Below are 15,952 nucleotides of genomic sequence, written 5' to 3'. Positions count from 1 at the left end.
TACCAAAATCTCTGGGACACTATGAAGGCAGTACTAAGAGGAACTTTTTTTTTTTTTTTTTGCATTGTGCTCATTTATTAAAAGAATAAAAAAAATCAGCAAATAAATGACCTCACATTACATCTCAAAGCCCTAGAAAACGAAGAACAAATCAACACCAAAAACAGTAGAAGACAGGGAATAATTAAAATCAGAGCTGAAATCAATGAAATTGAAACAAAAGAAACAATTGAAAAAATTGACAAAAAGTTGGTTTTTTGAAAAAAATCAATAACCCCTATCCACACTAAGGAAGAGAAAGAGAAAACTCAAATTACTAAAACATGTTATGAAAAAGGAAATATCACAATGGACACAACTAAAAGAAGATAATTAGAAACTATTTTGAAAATTTATACTCCAATAAAATAGAAAATATTGAAGACATCGACAAATTTCTAGAGACATATGACCTACCTAAACTGAATCAGGAGGTCATACACAATTTCAACAGAACAGTTTTCAAGTAATGAAATGGAAAACACCATCAAAAGCTTATCAAGGGGCTGGGGAGATAGCTCAGTCGGTAGAGTGCTTGCCTTGCAAGCACAAGGCCCTGGGTTCGATCCCCAGCACCCAAAAAAAAAAAAAAAAAAAAAAGCTTATCAATTAAGAAAAGCCCAGGATCAGACGGATTCTCAGGCGAGTTCTACAAGATCTTCAAAGAATTAACACCAGTACTCCTCAAATTATTCCATGAACTAGAAAAGTAGGGAACCCTTCCAAACTCATTCTATGAAACTAATATCACCCCGATACCAACACCAGACAAAGACACATCAAGGAATGAAAACTTCAGATCATTATCCCTGATGAACATAGATGCAAAAATTCCCAATAAAATTCTGGCAAATCACATACAAAAATTTATTAAAAAGAGAGTGCACCATGATCAAGTGGGTCATCCTAGGGATGCAGGGTTGGTTCAACATACAGAAATTACAATAAACATAATTCATCATATTAATATACTTAAAAACAAGAATCATATGATCATCTCAATAGATGCAGTAAAAGCATTTGACCAAATACAGCACCCCTTCATGTTCAAAACACTAGGAAAATTAGGGATAGTAGGAACATACCTCAACAACATAAAAGCCTTATATGCTAAACCCAAGGCCAACATCATTCTAAATGGAGAAAAATTGAAAGCATTCTCTCTAAAAACTGGAACAAGACAAGGATGCTCTCTTTCACCACTTTTTATTCAACATTGTCCTTGAAACTTCAGCCAGAGCAATTAGACAGAAGAAAGAAATTAAAGGTATACACACAGATAAAGAACTCAAACTATCACTATTTGCTGATGACATAATTCTATATTTAGAAGATCAAAAAATTCCAACAAAAAAAAATTCTAGTACTGATAAATGAATTCAGCGAAGTAGCAGGATATAAAATCAATACCCATAAATCAAACACATTCTTATACATCTGTAATGAATCAACTGAAAGACAAATTAAGGAAACCCATTCACAATAGCCTCAAGAAAAATAAAATACTTGGGAATCAATCGAACGAAAGAGGTAAAAGACCTCTACAATGAAAACTAGAGAACACTAAAGAAAGAAATTGAGGAAGACCTTAGAATATGGAAAGACCTCCCATGCTCCTGGATAGGCAGAATTAATATTGTCAAAATGACCATTCTACCAAAAGCGTCATACAAATTTAATGCAATTCCTATTAAAATCCCAACGACATCCTTCATAGAACTAGCAAAGGCAATCACGAAATTCATTTGGAAAAATAAGAGACCCAGAATAGCCAAAGCAATCCTTAGAAAAGTGCAGCAGGAGGCATCACAATACCAGACCTCAAACTGCTACAGAGCTGTAGTAATGAAACAGCATGATATCGGCACCAAAACAGACACGTCGACCACTGGTACAGAATAGAATACACAGACACAAACCCACATAAATACAGTGTTCTCATACTAGACAAACGTGCCAAAAACATTCACTGGAGAAAAGATAGCCTATTTAACAAATGGTGCTGGGAAAAATGGAAAACCACATGTAACAAAATGAAATTAAACCATTATCTCTCACCCTGCATGAAAGTCAACTCAAAGTGGTTTAAAGACTTAGGCACTAGAACAGAGAGACCCTGTGCCTACTGGAAGAAAAAGTAAGCCCAAATCTTCACCATGTCAACCTAGGATCTGACTTCCTTAACAAAACCCCTGAAGCCCAAGAAGTTAAATCAAGAATCAATAAATGGGATGCATTCAATCTAAAAAGTTTCTTATCAGCCAAAGAAACAATCAATAATGTGAAGAGAGAGCCTACCGATTGGGAGAAAATCTTTACCACATGCACCTTAGATAAAGCATTGATATCTAGTATATATAAAGAACTCAAAAAACTTAACACCAAAAACCCAAATAACCCAATCAATAAATGGGCTAAGGAACTGAACAGATATTTAATAGAAGAAGACATATAATTGATCAACAAATAAATGAAAAAATGTCCAACATCTCTAGCAATTAGAGAAATGCAAATCTCACTCCAATCAGAATGGCAGTTATCAAGAATACAAGCAACAATAAATGTTGGCAAGGAAAGTAGTGTGGAAATTCCTCAGAAAACTTGGAATGGAACCACCATTTGACCCAGCCATCCCATTCCTTGGTTTATATCCAAAGGACTTAAAGTCAGCATACTACAGTGACATAGCCACATCAAAGTTTTTTTTTTAATTTATTTTTATTGTAAACAAATGGGATACATGTTGTTTCTGTTTGTACATGGAGTAACAGCATACAATTTGCGTAATCATACATTTAAATAGGGTAATAATGTTTGATTCATTCTGTTATTTTTCCTTCCCCCCATCCCTCCCACCCCTCTTTTACCTCTATACAGTCCCTCCTTCCTCCATTCTTGCCCCACTCCCACCCTCCATTATGTGTCATCATCCGCTTATCAGCGAGATCATTCGTCCTTTGGTTTTTTGAGATTGGCTTGTCTCACTTAGCGTGATATTCTCCAATTTCATCCATTTGCGTGCAAATGCCATAATTTTATTATTCTTTATAGCTGAGTAATATTCCACTGTATATATATACCACAGTTTCTTTATCCATTCATCAATTGAAGGACATCTAGTTTGGTTCCACAGTCTGGCTATTGTGAATTGAGCAGCTATGAACATTGATGTGGCTGTATCTCAGTGGTATGCTGATTTTAAGTCCTTTGGGTATAGGCCAAGGAGTGGGATAGCTGGGTCAAATGGTGGTTCCATTCCAAGTTTTCTAAGGAATCTCCACACTGCTTTCAAGAGTGGCTGCACTAATTTGCAGCCCCACCAGCAATGTATGAATGTACCTTTTCCCCCACATCCTCTCCAACACCTGTTGTTGCTTGTATTGTTCATAATCGCCATTCTAATTGGGGTGAGATGGACTCTTAGTATAGTTTTGATTTGCATTTCTCTTATTACTAAAGATGGTGAACATTTTTTCATATGTTTGTTGATTGCTTGTAGATCTTCTTCTGTGACGTGTCTGTTCATATCCTTAGTCCATTTGTTGATTGGGTTATTTGTATTCTTGGTGTAGAGTTTTTTGAGTTCTTTATATATTCTGGAAATTAGTGCTCTATCTGAAGTATGAGTGGCAAAGATATTCTCCCACTCTGTAGGCTCTCTCTTCGCCTTGCTGATAGTTTGCTGAGAGAAAGCTATTTAGTTTGAATCTATCCCAGTTATTGATTCTTGCTTTTATTTCTTGTGCTATGGGAGTCCTGTTAAGAAAGTCTGATCCTAAGTCAACAAGGTGAAGATTTGGACCTACTTTTTCTTGTATAAGATGCAGGGTCTCTGGTCTGATTTCAAGGTCCTTGATCCATTGTGAGTTGATTTTTGTGCAGGGTGAGAGATAGAGGTTTAGTTTCATTCTGTTGCATATGGATTTCCAGTTTTCCCAGCACCATTTGTTGAAGAGGCTATCTTTTCTCCATTGCATATTTTTGGCACCTTTGTCTAGTATGAGAAAATTGTATTTATTTGAGTTCGTGTCTGTGTCCTCTATTCTGTACCATTGATCTACCTGTCTATTTTGGTGCCAATACCATGCCGTTTTTGTTACTATTGCTTCGTAGTATAGTTGAAGTTCTGGTGTTGCAATACCTCCAGCTTCACTCTTCCTGCTAAGGATTGCTTTAGCTCTTCTGGGTTTCTTATTCTTCCAGATGAATTTCACAATTGCAGCTCTATTTCTGTAAGGTACATCATTGGGATTTTAATTGGAATTGCATTGAATCTGTATAGCACTTTTGGTAGTATGGCCATTTTGACAATATTAATTCTGCCCATCCAAGAACATGGGAGATCTTTCCATCTTCTAAGGTCTTCCTCAATTTCTTTCTTCAATGTTTTGTAGTTTTCATTGTAGAGATCTTTTACCTCTTTGGTTAGATTGATTCCCAAGCATTTTATTTATTTATTTTTTTTGAGGCTATTGCAAATGGAGTTGTTTTCCTCATTTCCCTTTCAGTTGTTTCGTCGCTTGCGTATAAAAATGCTTTAGATTTATGCGTGTTGATTTTATAGCCTGCTATTTTGCTGAATTCATTGATGAGGTCTAGAAGTTTTCTGGAGGAGTTTTTTTTGGATCCTCTAAATATAGAATCATGTCATCAGCAAATAGTGACAGCTTGAGTTCCTCTTTTCCTATTCGTATCCCTTTAATTTCTTTAGTCTGTCTAATTGCTCTGGCTAGAGTTTTGAGGACAATGTTGAATAGAAGTGGTGAAAGAGGACATCTCTGTCTTGTTCCCATTTTTAAAGGGAATGGTTTCAGTTTTTCTCCATTAATGATGATGTTGGCCATGGGCTTAGCATAAATAGCCTTTACAATGTTCAGGTATGTTCCTACTATCCCTATTTTTTCTAGTGTTTTGAGCATGAAGGGGTGTTGTATTTTGTCGAACGCTTTTTCTGCGTCAATTGAAATAACCATATGATTCTTATCCTTAAGTCTATTGATATGATGGATTACGTTTATTGATTTACGGATGTTAAACCATCCTTTCATTCCAGGGATGAACCCCACTTGATCGTGGTGCACGATTTTCTTAATATGTTTTTGGATACGGTTTGCCAATATTTTGTTAAGGATCTTTGCATCTATATTCATCAAGGATATTGGTCTAAAATTTTCTTTTCCTGGTTTCTTGGTCTAAAATGTGTCTTTTCCTGGCTTGGATATGAGGGTGATATTAGCTTCATAGAATGAGTTTGGTAGGGTACCCTCCTTTTCTATTTCCTGGAATACTTTGATAAGTATTGGAATAAGTTCTTCTTTGAAGGTCTTGTAGAACTCGGCTGAGAATCCATCTGGTCCTGGGCTTTTCTTGATTGGTAGATTTTTAATGGTTTCTTCTATTTCATTGCTTGATATTGACCTGTTTAAATTGTGTATGTCCTCCGGTTCAGTTTGGGAGGAGCATATGTCTCTAGAAATTTGTCAATGTCTTTGGTAGTTTCTATTTTGTTGGAATACAGATTTTCAAAGTAGCTTCTCTTTATGTTATGTATCTCAGTGGTGTCTGTTGTGATATTTCCTTTTTCATCATGAATTTTAGTAATTTGAGTCTTCTCTCTACTTCTCTTTGTTAGTGTGGCTAAGGGTTTGTCTATTTTGTTTACTTTTTCAAAGAACCAACTTTTTGTTTTGTCAATTTTTTGAATTGTTTCTTTTGTTTCAATGTCATTGATTTCAGCTCTGATTTTAATTATTTCCTGTCTTCTACTACTTTTGCTGTTATTCTGTTCTTCTTTTTCTAGGGCTTTGAGCTGTATTGTTAGGTCATTTAGTTGTTGACTTTTCATTCTTTTCTGGAATGCACTCCATGCAATGAATTTTCCTCTTAGTACCGCTTTCATAGTGTCCCAGAGATTTTGATATGTTGTATTGTCGTTCTCATTGACCTCTAAGAATTTTTTTATCTCCTCCCTGATGTTTTCTGTTATACATGTTTCATTCATATTATATATAAATATATATTATATGTGAAAATAATATATATTATATGAACATAATAATTCATAATTATATGAATATAATATATATTATATATGAATATAATATATAAATATAATATATATTATATATGAATATAATATATATTATATATAAATATAATATATATTATATATGAATATAATATGAATTATAATATGAATATATATATATGAATATAATATATATTATATATAAATATAATATATTATATATGAATATAATATATATTATATATAAATATAATATATAATATATGAATATAATATATTCATATTATATATGAATATAAATAGCATATTATTTAATCTCCAGGTGTTGAAGTAATTTCTGTTTTTTATTTTGTCATTGATTTCTACTCTCAGTCCATTATGATGTGATAGAACACAAGGCAGTATCGCTATTTTTTTGCATTTCCTAAGGGCTGCTTTGTGGCATAACATATGGTCTATTTTCGAGAAGGTTCCATGTGCTGCTGAGAAGAAAATGAATCCGCTTGTTGATGGATGGAACATTCTATATATGTCTATTAAGTCTAGGTTATTGATTATGTTATTGAGTTCTACGGTTTCTTTGTTCAGTTTTTGTTTGGAAGATCTATCTAGTGGTGACAGCAGTGTGTTAAAGTCACCCAGAATTATTGTGTTGTGGTCTATGTGATTCCTGTAATTGAGAAGGATTTGTTTGATGTACAGGGATGCACCATTGTTTGGGGCATAAATATTTAGTATCGTTATGTTGTCCTGATTTATGGTTCCCTTAAGCAGTATGAAATGTCCTTCTTTATCCCTTTTGACTAACTTTGGCTTGAAGTCCACTTTATCTGATATAAGGATGGAAACCCCTGCTTTTCTACTGAGCCCATGTGCATGGTAGGTTTTATCCCATCCTTTCACCTTTAGTCTGTGGAAGTCTTTTTCTATGAGATGAGTCTCTTGCAGGCAGCATATTGTTGGGTGTTTCTTTTTAATCCATTCTGCCAGTCTATGTCTTTTGATTGATGAGTTTAGGCCATTAATGTTCAGGGTTATTATTGAGATATGATTTGTATTCCCAGTCATTTGGCTTATTTTTGGTTTTTAAGTTGGCTTTGTTTCTCCTTTGAGTGGTTTTTCTCTAAGGTAGTTCCTCCCTTTGCTGACCTCCATTGTTGTTTTTCATTTCCTCCTCATGGAATATTTTGTTGAGAACATTCTATAGTGCAGGCTTTCTATTTGTAAATTCTTTTAACTTTTGTTTATCATGAAAGGATTTTATTTCATCTTCAAATCTGAAGGTTAGTTTTGCTGGGTAGAGGATTCTTGGTTGGCAACCATGTTCTTTCAGAGCTTGAAATATGTTGTTCCAGGCCCTTCTAGCTTTTAGAGTCTGGGTTGAGAAGTCGGCTGCTATCCGTATTGGTCTCCCCCTATATGTAATCTGATGCTTTTCTCTCGTGGTCTTCAAAATCCTAACTTTATTTTGAATGTTAGGCATTTTCATTATAATGTTCCTTGGTGTGGATCTGTTGTGATTTTGTGCATTTGGTGTTCTGTAAGCCTCTTGTATTTGATTTTCCATTTCATTCTTCAGGCTTGGGAAATTTTCTGATATTATTTCATTGAATAGGTTGTTCATTCCTTTGGTTTGTATCTCTGTGCCTTCCTCAATCCCAATAATTCTTAAATTTGGTCTTTTGATGATATCCCATAGTTCTTGGAGATTCTGTTCATGATTTCTTACCATCTTTTCTGTTTGGGCAACTTTATTTTCAAGATTAAATATTTTGTCTTCATTGTCTGAGGTTCTGTCTTCCAAGTGGTCTAGTCTTTTGGTGATGCTTTCCATTGAATTTTTTTATTTGGTTTATTGTTTCCTTCAATTCAAGGATTTCCATTTGTTTTTGTTGTTGTTGTTTTTTTTTTTTTTTTTTTTTTTTTTTTTTTTTTTTGAGAATCTCTATCTCTTTGTTGAAATGATCTTTTGCTTCCTGCACTTGCTCTGTCAGCTTATTGGTATTATCATTCATTGTCTGCATTTGCTCTCTTAACTCATCCTTTGCTTCGTGAATCATCTTAATCATGTATAATCTGAAGTCCTTTTCTGACATTTCTTCTAACATACTGTCATTGGATTCTATTAATATAGAATCTAGATTTGTTTGGATCATTTTCTTCTCTTGTTTTTTCATATTGCTTATGTATCTTCCCCTCTAGCAGTGCAGATCTGGGGTATTGCAGATTTCCCCCTATAGGCTTATAGTGGCCCTATAGGTTTCCAAAACCCTTTCTTTAAGGGGAGATCAATATTAGCAGTGCCCAATTCAGACACTATGCAATCCTAGACCAAATAGCCCCTATGAGGATAATAACAAAATTGTCATAATAAACAGAATGAGTTAAAATATTATCTTCAATAAAACAAACAGATTTGCAATAAGGTCTGCAGTTTCTAATGGAGGACAAAGAGGATGCAGAGGGATGTAGAATGTGGCTGTTAATGGGATAAGAAAAGATTATACAGAAGTTCTAGATAATAGGGTGAGAGTGTAATCAAAAGAAATTGGATGTTAGCATGCAAAAAAGGGTGAAAGAGACTCTGAGGGAATAGGTAAACAAAAGGAAAAGAGAGCAAGAAAAGTAAAGAAATAAAAACTTAAAATTTTTCTCTAAGGAGAAAAAAGAAAATCTACAGTATAACAGTCATATAGTAATGAAACCTCCCAGTGTTCAGTAGCCTGATGCATGAGAGGTACCTGACAATGAGCTTCAAGCCTCCAGCAGGCGTCTCAGGATGGGATTTGCCCCACCTAAAGAGCGGAGCTAAGACTTCCAGGATTATCCAAGATGGCCACTCTGGCTTCAAAATGTGTTGGCAAATGGGGAGCTGCAGCTCAGGGTGTGGACGTGGTCAGCTGGAGGTCCTGGAGGCGGGATGCGGTTGGTCAGGCAGGGGTCCTGGAGGTTGGGTGTGTTTGGTGTGGTTGCGGGATCCTGGAGGTTAGGTGCAATCAGTCAGTCTGGGGTCCTGGTGATAGGGCACAGTCAGTTGGTCTGGAGGTCCTGGCAGCAGGGAGCAGTCAGTCGATGTGAGGGCCCCAGAGGCAGGGAGTGATCAGTCGGGCTGAGGGATCCTGGAGACAGGGCTCACTCAGTCCGGCCAGGAGTCCTACGGGGCCTGGTTGTTGTCTCGAAATGGCGGCAGCCATGTATAATCAAACCTGCAGGTACTGTGACAGAGAACTTCCAGGCAACAGCAGGCAGCTGGTGCTCCACTGGCGGTCGGCGATCAGTTTGCTGACTGTTGTCGGAAGATTGGGAGGTGAACCTCGTGTGTTGGGTGATGGGTAGGTGTAAGGCAGGCGATGGACAGGCGAGAGGCAGGCAAATGGCGGATGATAGGCGCCTGACAGTGAGCAATCTGCATTCAAAAAAGGCCTCGATATGCTGGCAGACTGTAGGTCATCACAGCAGACAAATGGGGTAAACAGCAGGGGATTGATAAGCAGCAAAAACTGCCTCACCAAGAAATAGATATCCTCTGCTTGAAACCGGAGTTACAGAGCGACAAGAAACGCAGCCTCCCTCTAGTCCACCATCTTGGATCTCCGCATCAATGTTTATAGCAACTCAACTCACAATATCTATGGAACCAATGTAGGTGTCCTTCAACAGATGAATGGATAAAGAAAATGTGGTATATACATATGGTGGAATATTACTCAGTTTTAAAGAAGAATGAAATTTATGGCATTTGCAGGTAAATGAATGGAGTTGGAGAATAGCATGCTAAGTGAAATAAGCCAACCCAAAACACCAAAGGCTGAATGTTTTCTCTGACATGTGAATGCTAATTCACAATAAGGGGCGGGGGCACCAGGGAAGAATAGAATTACTTTAGATTTGGTAGAGGGGAGTGAGGGGAGGGGAAGGGGTATGGGGGTAGGAAGGATAATAGAGTGAAACAGACATTATTGCCTCATGTCCATATATAATTGCATGACTAATGTGATCCTACAATAGGTACAATCAGAAAAATTAGAAATTATACTCCATTTATGTATGATTTATCAAAATGCATAAATGCATTTGACTGTCATGTGTAACTAGTTAGAACAAATTTAAAATTTTTTTTAAAAGTAAAAAGAAGACAAAGTGCTTGCTGGGGGCAGTGACACATGCCCGTAATCCTAGCAGCTCAGGAGGCTGAGGCAGGAGGATTGCAAGTTCAAAGCCATCCTCAGCAACTTAGCGAAGCCCTAACCAACTCAGTGAGACCCTGTCTCTAAATAAAATACATAAAAGGGCTGGGGATGTGACTCAGTGGTTAAGCGCCCCTAGGTTCAATCCTTGGAACAAAAAAAGGAAAAGAAACAAAAGAGAAAAGAAAGTGCTCAGAGGATTTTAAGCATGTGTCATTATAAATTTATCAAAGCCTATAGGATAGGGCTGAGGTTGTAACTCAGTGGTAGAGCGCTTGCCTCAAATGTGTGGGGCCCTGGGTTTGATCCTCAGCACCATATAAATAAATAAAATAAAGGTATCGTTTCCATCTGCAACTTAAAAAAAAATCAAGAAAGAAAAAGCTTATAGGATGTGCAAAACCAACAGTGAACCCTAAGGTAAGCCAGGGACTGTGACTGATAACTGTGTAACAAGTATCCCACTCCAGCAGGGATGTTGACAGTGCGAGAGGCTATGCATGTGGGGCAAGGGGCGTATGGGACCTCCCTGTACCTTCTGCTCAAGATTGCTGTGAGTCTAAAACCACTCTAAAAAATAAAGTGCTATAGAAATATTCAGTTCAACAAAAAGTGTTTTTTTACAGGATATGTAAAACTTATATACTAGTACAGAGAACAGCAAAAGACCACATATTGTATGATTCTGTTTAACTAAATGATTCTGTTTAAATAAAATGTCCAAGGTATATTTGGAAAGACAAAAAGCAGATCAGTTGTTGCCCAGGGCTAGGGCTGGAGGTGGGAATGGGAACTGACTGCAGGGGCCGAAGGAAACTTTTGGAGGTTGATAGAAATGTTCTTAACTGGATTGAAATGAGGTTTGCACAACTCTGTAATTTTCAAAAAATTATTAAGTTATACATTTACATTCAGTAGATTTTATCCGTGTGCAAATTATACCTCAACAAAACTGTTTATTAAACAGCTTCTTAAATGGTTTTGTTGTGTAATCAACACACCAAGGTCTGTACATATTTAATGTGTATAATTTGATGAGTTTGCACACATGCAAATACCTGTGATTCTATCACTACAATTAAGGTAACAAACATTGGGCACATCCCAAAGTCTCCTTGTTTCCCTTTGCTTTTGTTTCCATGGTAAGAACACTTAACAAGAGACCTCCCCTCCTTACAATTTTATTTTGGGGAGGTAGGTCCTGGGAATTGAACCCAGGGTTACTTTAGTACTGAGCTACATCATTTTTTTTTTTTTTTTGAGACAGAGTCTTGTTAACTTGCTGGGGGTCTTGCTAATTTACTGAGGCTGGCCTCAAACTTATGATCCTCCTGCCTTAGCCTCTTGAGTCACTGGGATGACAGGAGTATGTTACTGCGCCCAGTGTCTCTTACTAAATTTTGAAGTGCACAATACCATATTGTTAACTACAGGCATAATGTAGTATAGCAGATCTTTAAAACTTATTCATCTAGAGAAAGTGTTATTTTACTTCCATTGAACAGGTTCCCATTTTCCCCAAGTCCCAGTCCCTCTCAACAACTATTGTATTCTCTAGTGCTACGAGTTTGATTATTGTAAATACCTCATGTAATTTGAATGTATACAGTATTTGTCCTTCTGGGACTGACTTATATCAGTTGGTATAATGTCTTCCAGGTTCACTCATGTTGTACACTTCCTGACTTTGAAATGTATTATAAAATTACAGTGATTAAACAGTAAATTTCTGGGGTAAAGACAGATAAATAGAAATAAGCCCATATATGTATAGCCAACTGATCTTTAACAAGAGGACTAAACGGTGGAGAAAGGTAGTCTTTAAACAGTGGTGGGAAAACTGGATATTCATATGTGGAAGAAAAAAAATGAATTTTCTTCATTACACTATGCACGAATATCAACTCAAAATGAATAAAGGACTTAAATGTAACACATGAAACTATAAAGCTTCCATAAGAAAACATAGCAGAAAACCTCCTTGACATTGGTCTTGGAGATTATTTTTGGACGTGTCACCAAAAGCACAAACAAGAAAAGGAAAAAAAAAATATGCCACACTAAATGGCTTCTGTACAGCAAAGGAAACAATTTCAGAGTGAAAGGCAACTTACAGAATGCGGAAGATATTTGCAAACTATCGGATAAGGGATTAATTTCCAAAAATATATAAGGAACCCCTACAACTCAATAGCAAAAAAACAGATAATAAATGAGCAAAGCACTTAAACAGATATTTCTTTTCAGTAAAAGACACGAATGACTGACAGGCCTGTGAAAAAATGCTTGACATCATATTCAGGAAATCAACCACCTCCTCATCCTATTAGGATGGATATTATTAACACACATACACAATGTAAGTGTCAGTGATGTTGTGGAGAAAGTGGAACCTGTACACCATTGGTGAGAATGTAAAAATGTTACAGTAGCTCTGAGAAAAGTATGGAGGATTCCCAAAACATTTAAAGAACCACCATATGATCCAGCATCCCTACTTCTGGATATAAACCCAAAAGAACTGAAATAAGGATCTCAAAGCAATGTGTGCACTTCCTCACACACAGCGGTGTTTTTGCGGCAGTATTCACAATGACCAAGATGTGGAAACAACCAGAGTGTCCTCTTCATTGAGAGATGAATGGATGAAAAAAATGTGGCATAGCCATACAATGGCATATTATTCAGTGTTTAAAAAAAAAAGAAGGAAACCCTGCCATTTGTAATAATAAACCTGTTTTTCACCAAGTAAAAAATTGAGAAGATAGTATAATGAGGTTCAAAAATTATGACTTTATGGCGATCTCATTTCGTTTATACTCGATATTGTCACTGTATCATTTTGGAGCAAATTCCAGATTATCTGATTTCTTTTGGAAATATTTTAATATGTGGATTTAAAAGATAAGGATTCTCTTTTTTAAAATGTTTTTTATTTGTTCTTTTTAGATATACATGACAGCAGCATGTATTTTGGCATATTGTACATACATGGAGTATAACTTATTCTAAGTAGGATCCCATTCTTGTGACTGTAAATGATGTGGAGTTACACTGGTTGTGTATTCATATACGAACATAGGAAAGTTCTGTCCCATTCATTCTACTGTCTTTCATATTCCCATCCCCCTCCCTTCCCTTCATTCCCCTTTGTCTAATCCAGTGAACTTTCATTCTTCCCTCCCCACCAACCTATTATGTGTTAGCATCCACATATCAGAGAGAAGATTTGGCCTTTGGTTTTTTTGGGACTGGCCTCTTTCTCTTTTATTTTTATTTTTTGCAGTATTGGTTATTGAAGCTAGAGGTTTGAACATGCTAGGCAGATATTATGCCACTGAGCTACATCCTTAGCCCTTTAAAAACATTTTTTTTTTTTTGGAGACAGGATTTAGCTAAGTTGCTCATGCTGACCTCAAACTTGTGCTCCTCCTGCCTCAGCTTCCTGAGTGACTTAGATTACAGGCCTGCACCACTATGCCTGGCAAGGACTCTCTTTTTAAAAATGTATTCAAAACATCATTATCACAGCTAAATAATTTAACAAGATTTTCTAATTGTCATCAAATTGTCCATCATTGTTCAAATTTCATATTCTTATAGACATTAGAAATATTCATTTGTTTATAATTTGCTTTTTAAAATCAGGATTCACATAAAGTCCACATATTGTAATTGGTTGGCATCTAATTTAAATCTTTTTTTTTCAGTACTGGGGATTGGACCTAGGAGTGTGCTACCTCTCTGAACACTATCTCCAGCCCCCACCTTTTAAAATTTCTTAAAATTTTGAGACAGGATATGTTTAAATTGCCCAGGCTGGCCTTGAACTTTTGATTCTTCTGAGTTGCTGGGACTACAGGTGTTCACCACCACACCCACCTCTTTTAAGTCTTTGTGTGTGTGTGTGTGTGTGTGTGTGTGTGTATGTGTGTGTGTTGAACTCAAGACGTCACACATGCTATGCAAGTGCTCTACCACTGAGCTAAATCCCCAGACCTAAGTCTAGTTTAATATACATATTTCCCCTACATATTTTCTCTCTCTTGCTATGCAGCATCTTACAGTCTGGAATTTGCTGATTATATTGCTGCAATATCATTTAACACGTTTCTCTGTCCTCCTTTTTCCTGTGAATTAGACTTGGATCTAGAAGCTTGATCATATTCAGATCAATTTGGGGCAAGAGTGTCACTTATGGTGGTGTGTACATCCATCATGAGGCACAAAGTGTCTGGGTGTCTCTCTCTTTTTATGTTAGCAACAATTGGTGCTCAATACCCAGAACTATTCATTAATTAATTCATTCATTCATTAGGCATACCAATAAAACCTTAATAAAAATATTTGTATTTTAAAATAAAATTCAGCTACAAAAAAAACCCCTAAATAAATGAATTATTATAATACAAACATTCTTGTAAGCACCATGTCAAGAAATAGATCATTAGGCTGGAGCATGTAGCTTAGTGGTAAAGCACTTCCCTAGAATATAGGTGGTACTGGGGACCCAGGACCACACTGCTCCCCATACACAAATAATAAGAATAATAGATTTTCAGCTACCCCAAATTTCCAGTTACCTCCTTCCAATCTCATCCTGCTTACTCCCTCCAAAAGTGATCACTGCCCTTAGTTTTATAGTAAGGATAAACAGGAAGGCATAACTAACCTCCTTAGTTTCTCTATGGTTTTACAACATCATTTTTTGTGTGTATGTCAAATCTTCCTCTTTTTTCTTTCTTTCTTTCCTTTTTTTTGAGATGGAATTTTTCTTTTTCCTTTTTGTTTTGTACTGGGGACTGAACCCAGGGGCTCTTAACCACTGAGCCACATCCCCAGCCTTTTTTGGTATTTTATTTAGAGACAGGGTCTTGCTGAGTTGCTTAGGGCCTCACTAAGTTGCTGAGACTTGTTTTGAACTCTTAATCCTCCTGCCTCAGCCTCCTGAACTGCTGGGATTACAAGCATGCACCACTGTGCCCAACTGAGATAAGATTTTTTCTCTGTTGCCTACCCAGCTTCTTGAGTAGTTGGGACTACTGGTGTACACCACTATGCCTAGTTAAGTCTCTTTTATATACAGGTGGGGGCCACATTTTTTAGGCATTTATTTTGTGTAAGACACTCAGTGGGCACCAGAGAAGCTATAAAATAGAGTAAAGAAGAATCTGAGATTTTGAACTCCATTTGGCTTTGGGAAGGGTCTACCTTAGCTCCAGAATAGGAGCAACCAGATCAATGCCACCCAGCGAGGTACAAGGATCAAGTACTTCAAAGAAGACAGAATGGAGTATTTGGAAGCTCCCTTTCAGTTTGTCTTCTCTCTCTGGCCCTTAAGCATCCAGACCAAATGTCTACTTCCAGTCAAGAAGGAATAGCAGGGACCAGATTTACCTTCTCAAGTTTAACAACTAAAGACTAGACCAAATATATGAGGAAATGATGCTCCTACATTGACCATCAGGCAGCACAGGACAGTCATTTCTGAAAGATTGAAAACAAGCTTTGCTTTGGCCCCAGCTTGTTGCCTGCAGGGTTTCCAGGCTGTAGGGCTATGTGTCTGAGCTGAGGAGACAGAGCTAGGAGTACAGCTGGCAAAGGCAGCAAGTATGCAGTACAGAGCAAAGGAGAGGTGAGAGAGCCCTAGAAATGCTTGGAGGGTTTCCAGTGAGGAGTCAGCTGAGAACGGATCAGA

Source organism: Sciurus carolinensis, chromosome 7 (assembly GCF_902686445.1).
Source record: "Sciurus carolinensis chromosome 7, mSciCar1.2, whole genome shotgun sequence".
NCBI classification, from domain to species: Eukaryota; Metazoa; Chordata; class Mammalia; order Rodentia; family Sciuridae; genus Sciurus; species Sciurus carolinensis.
This window is presented reverse-complemented; position numbering follows the sequence as displayed.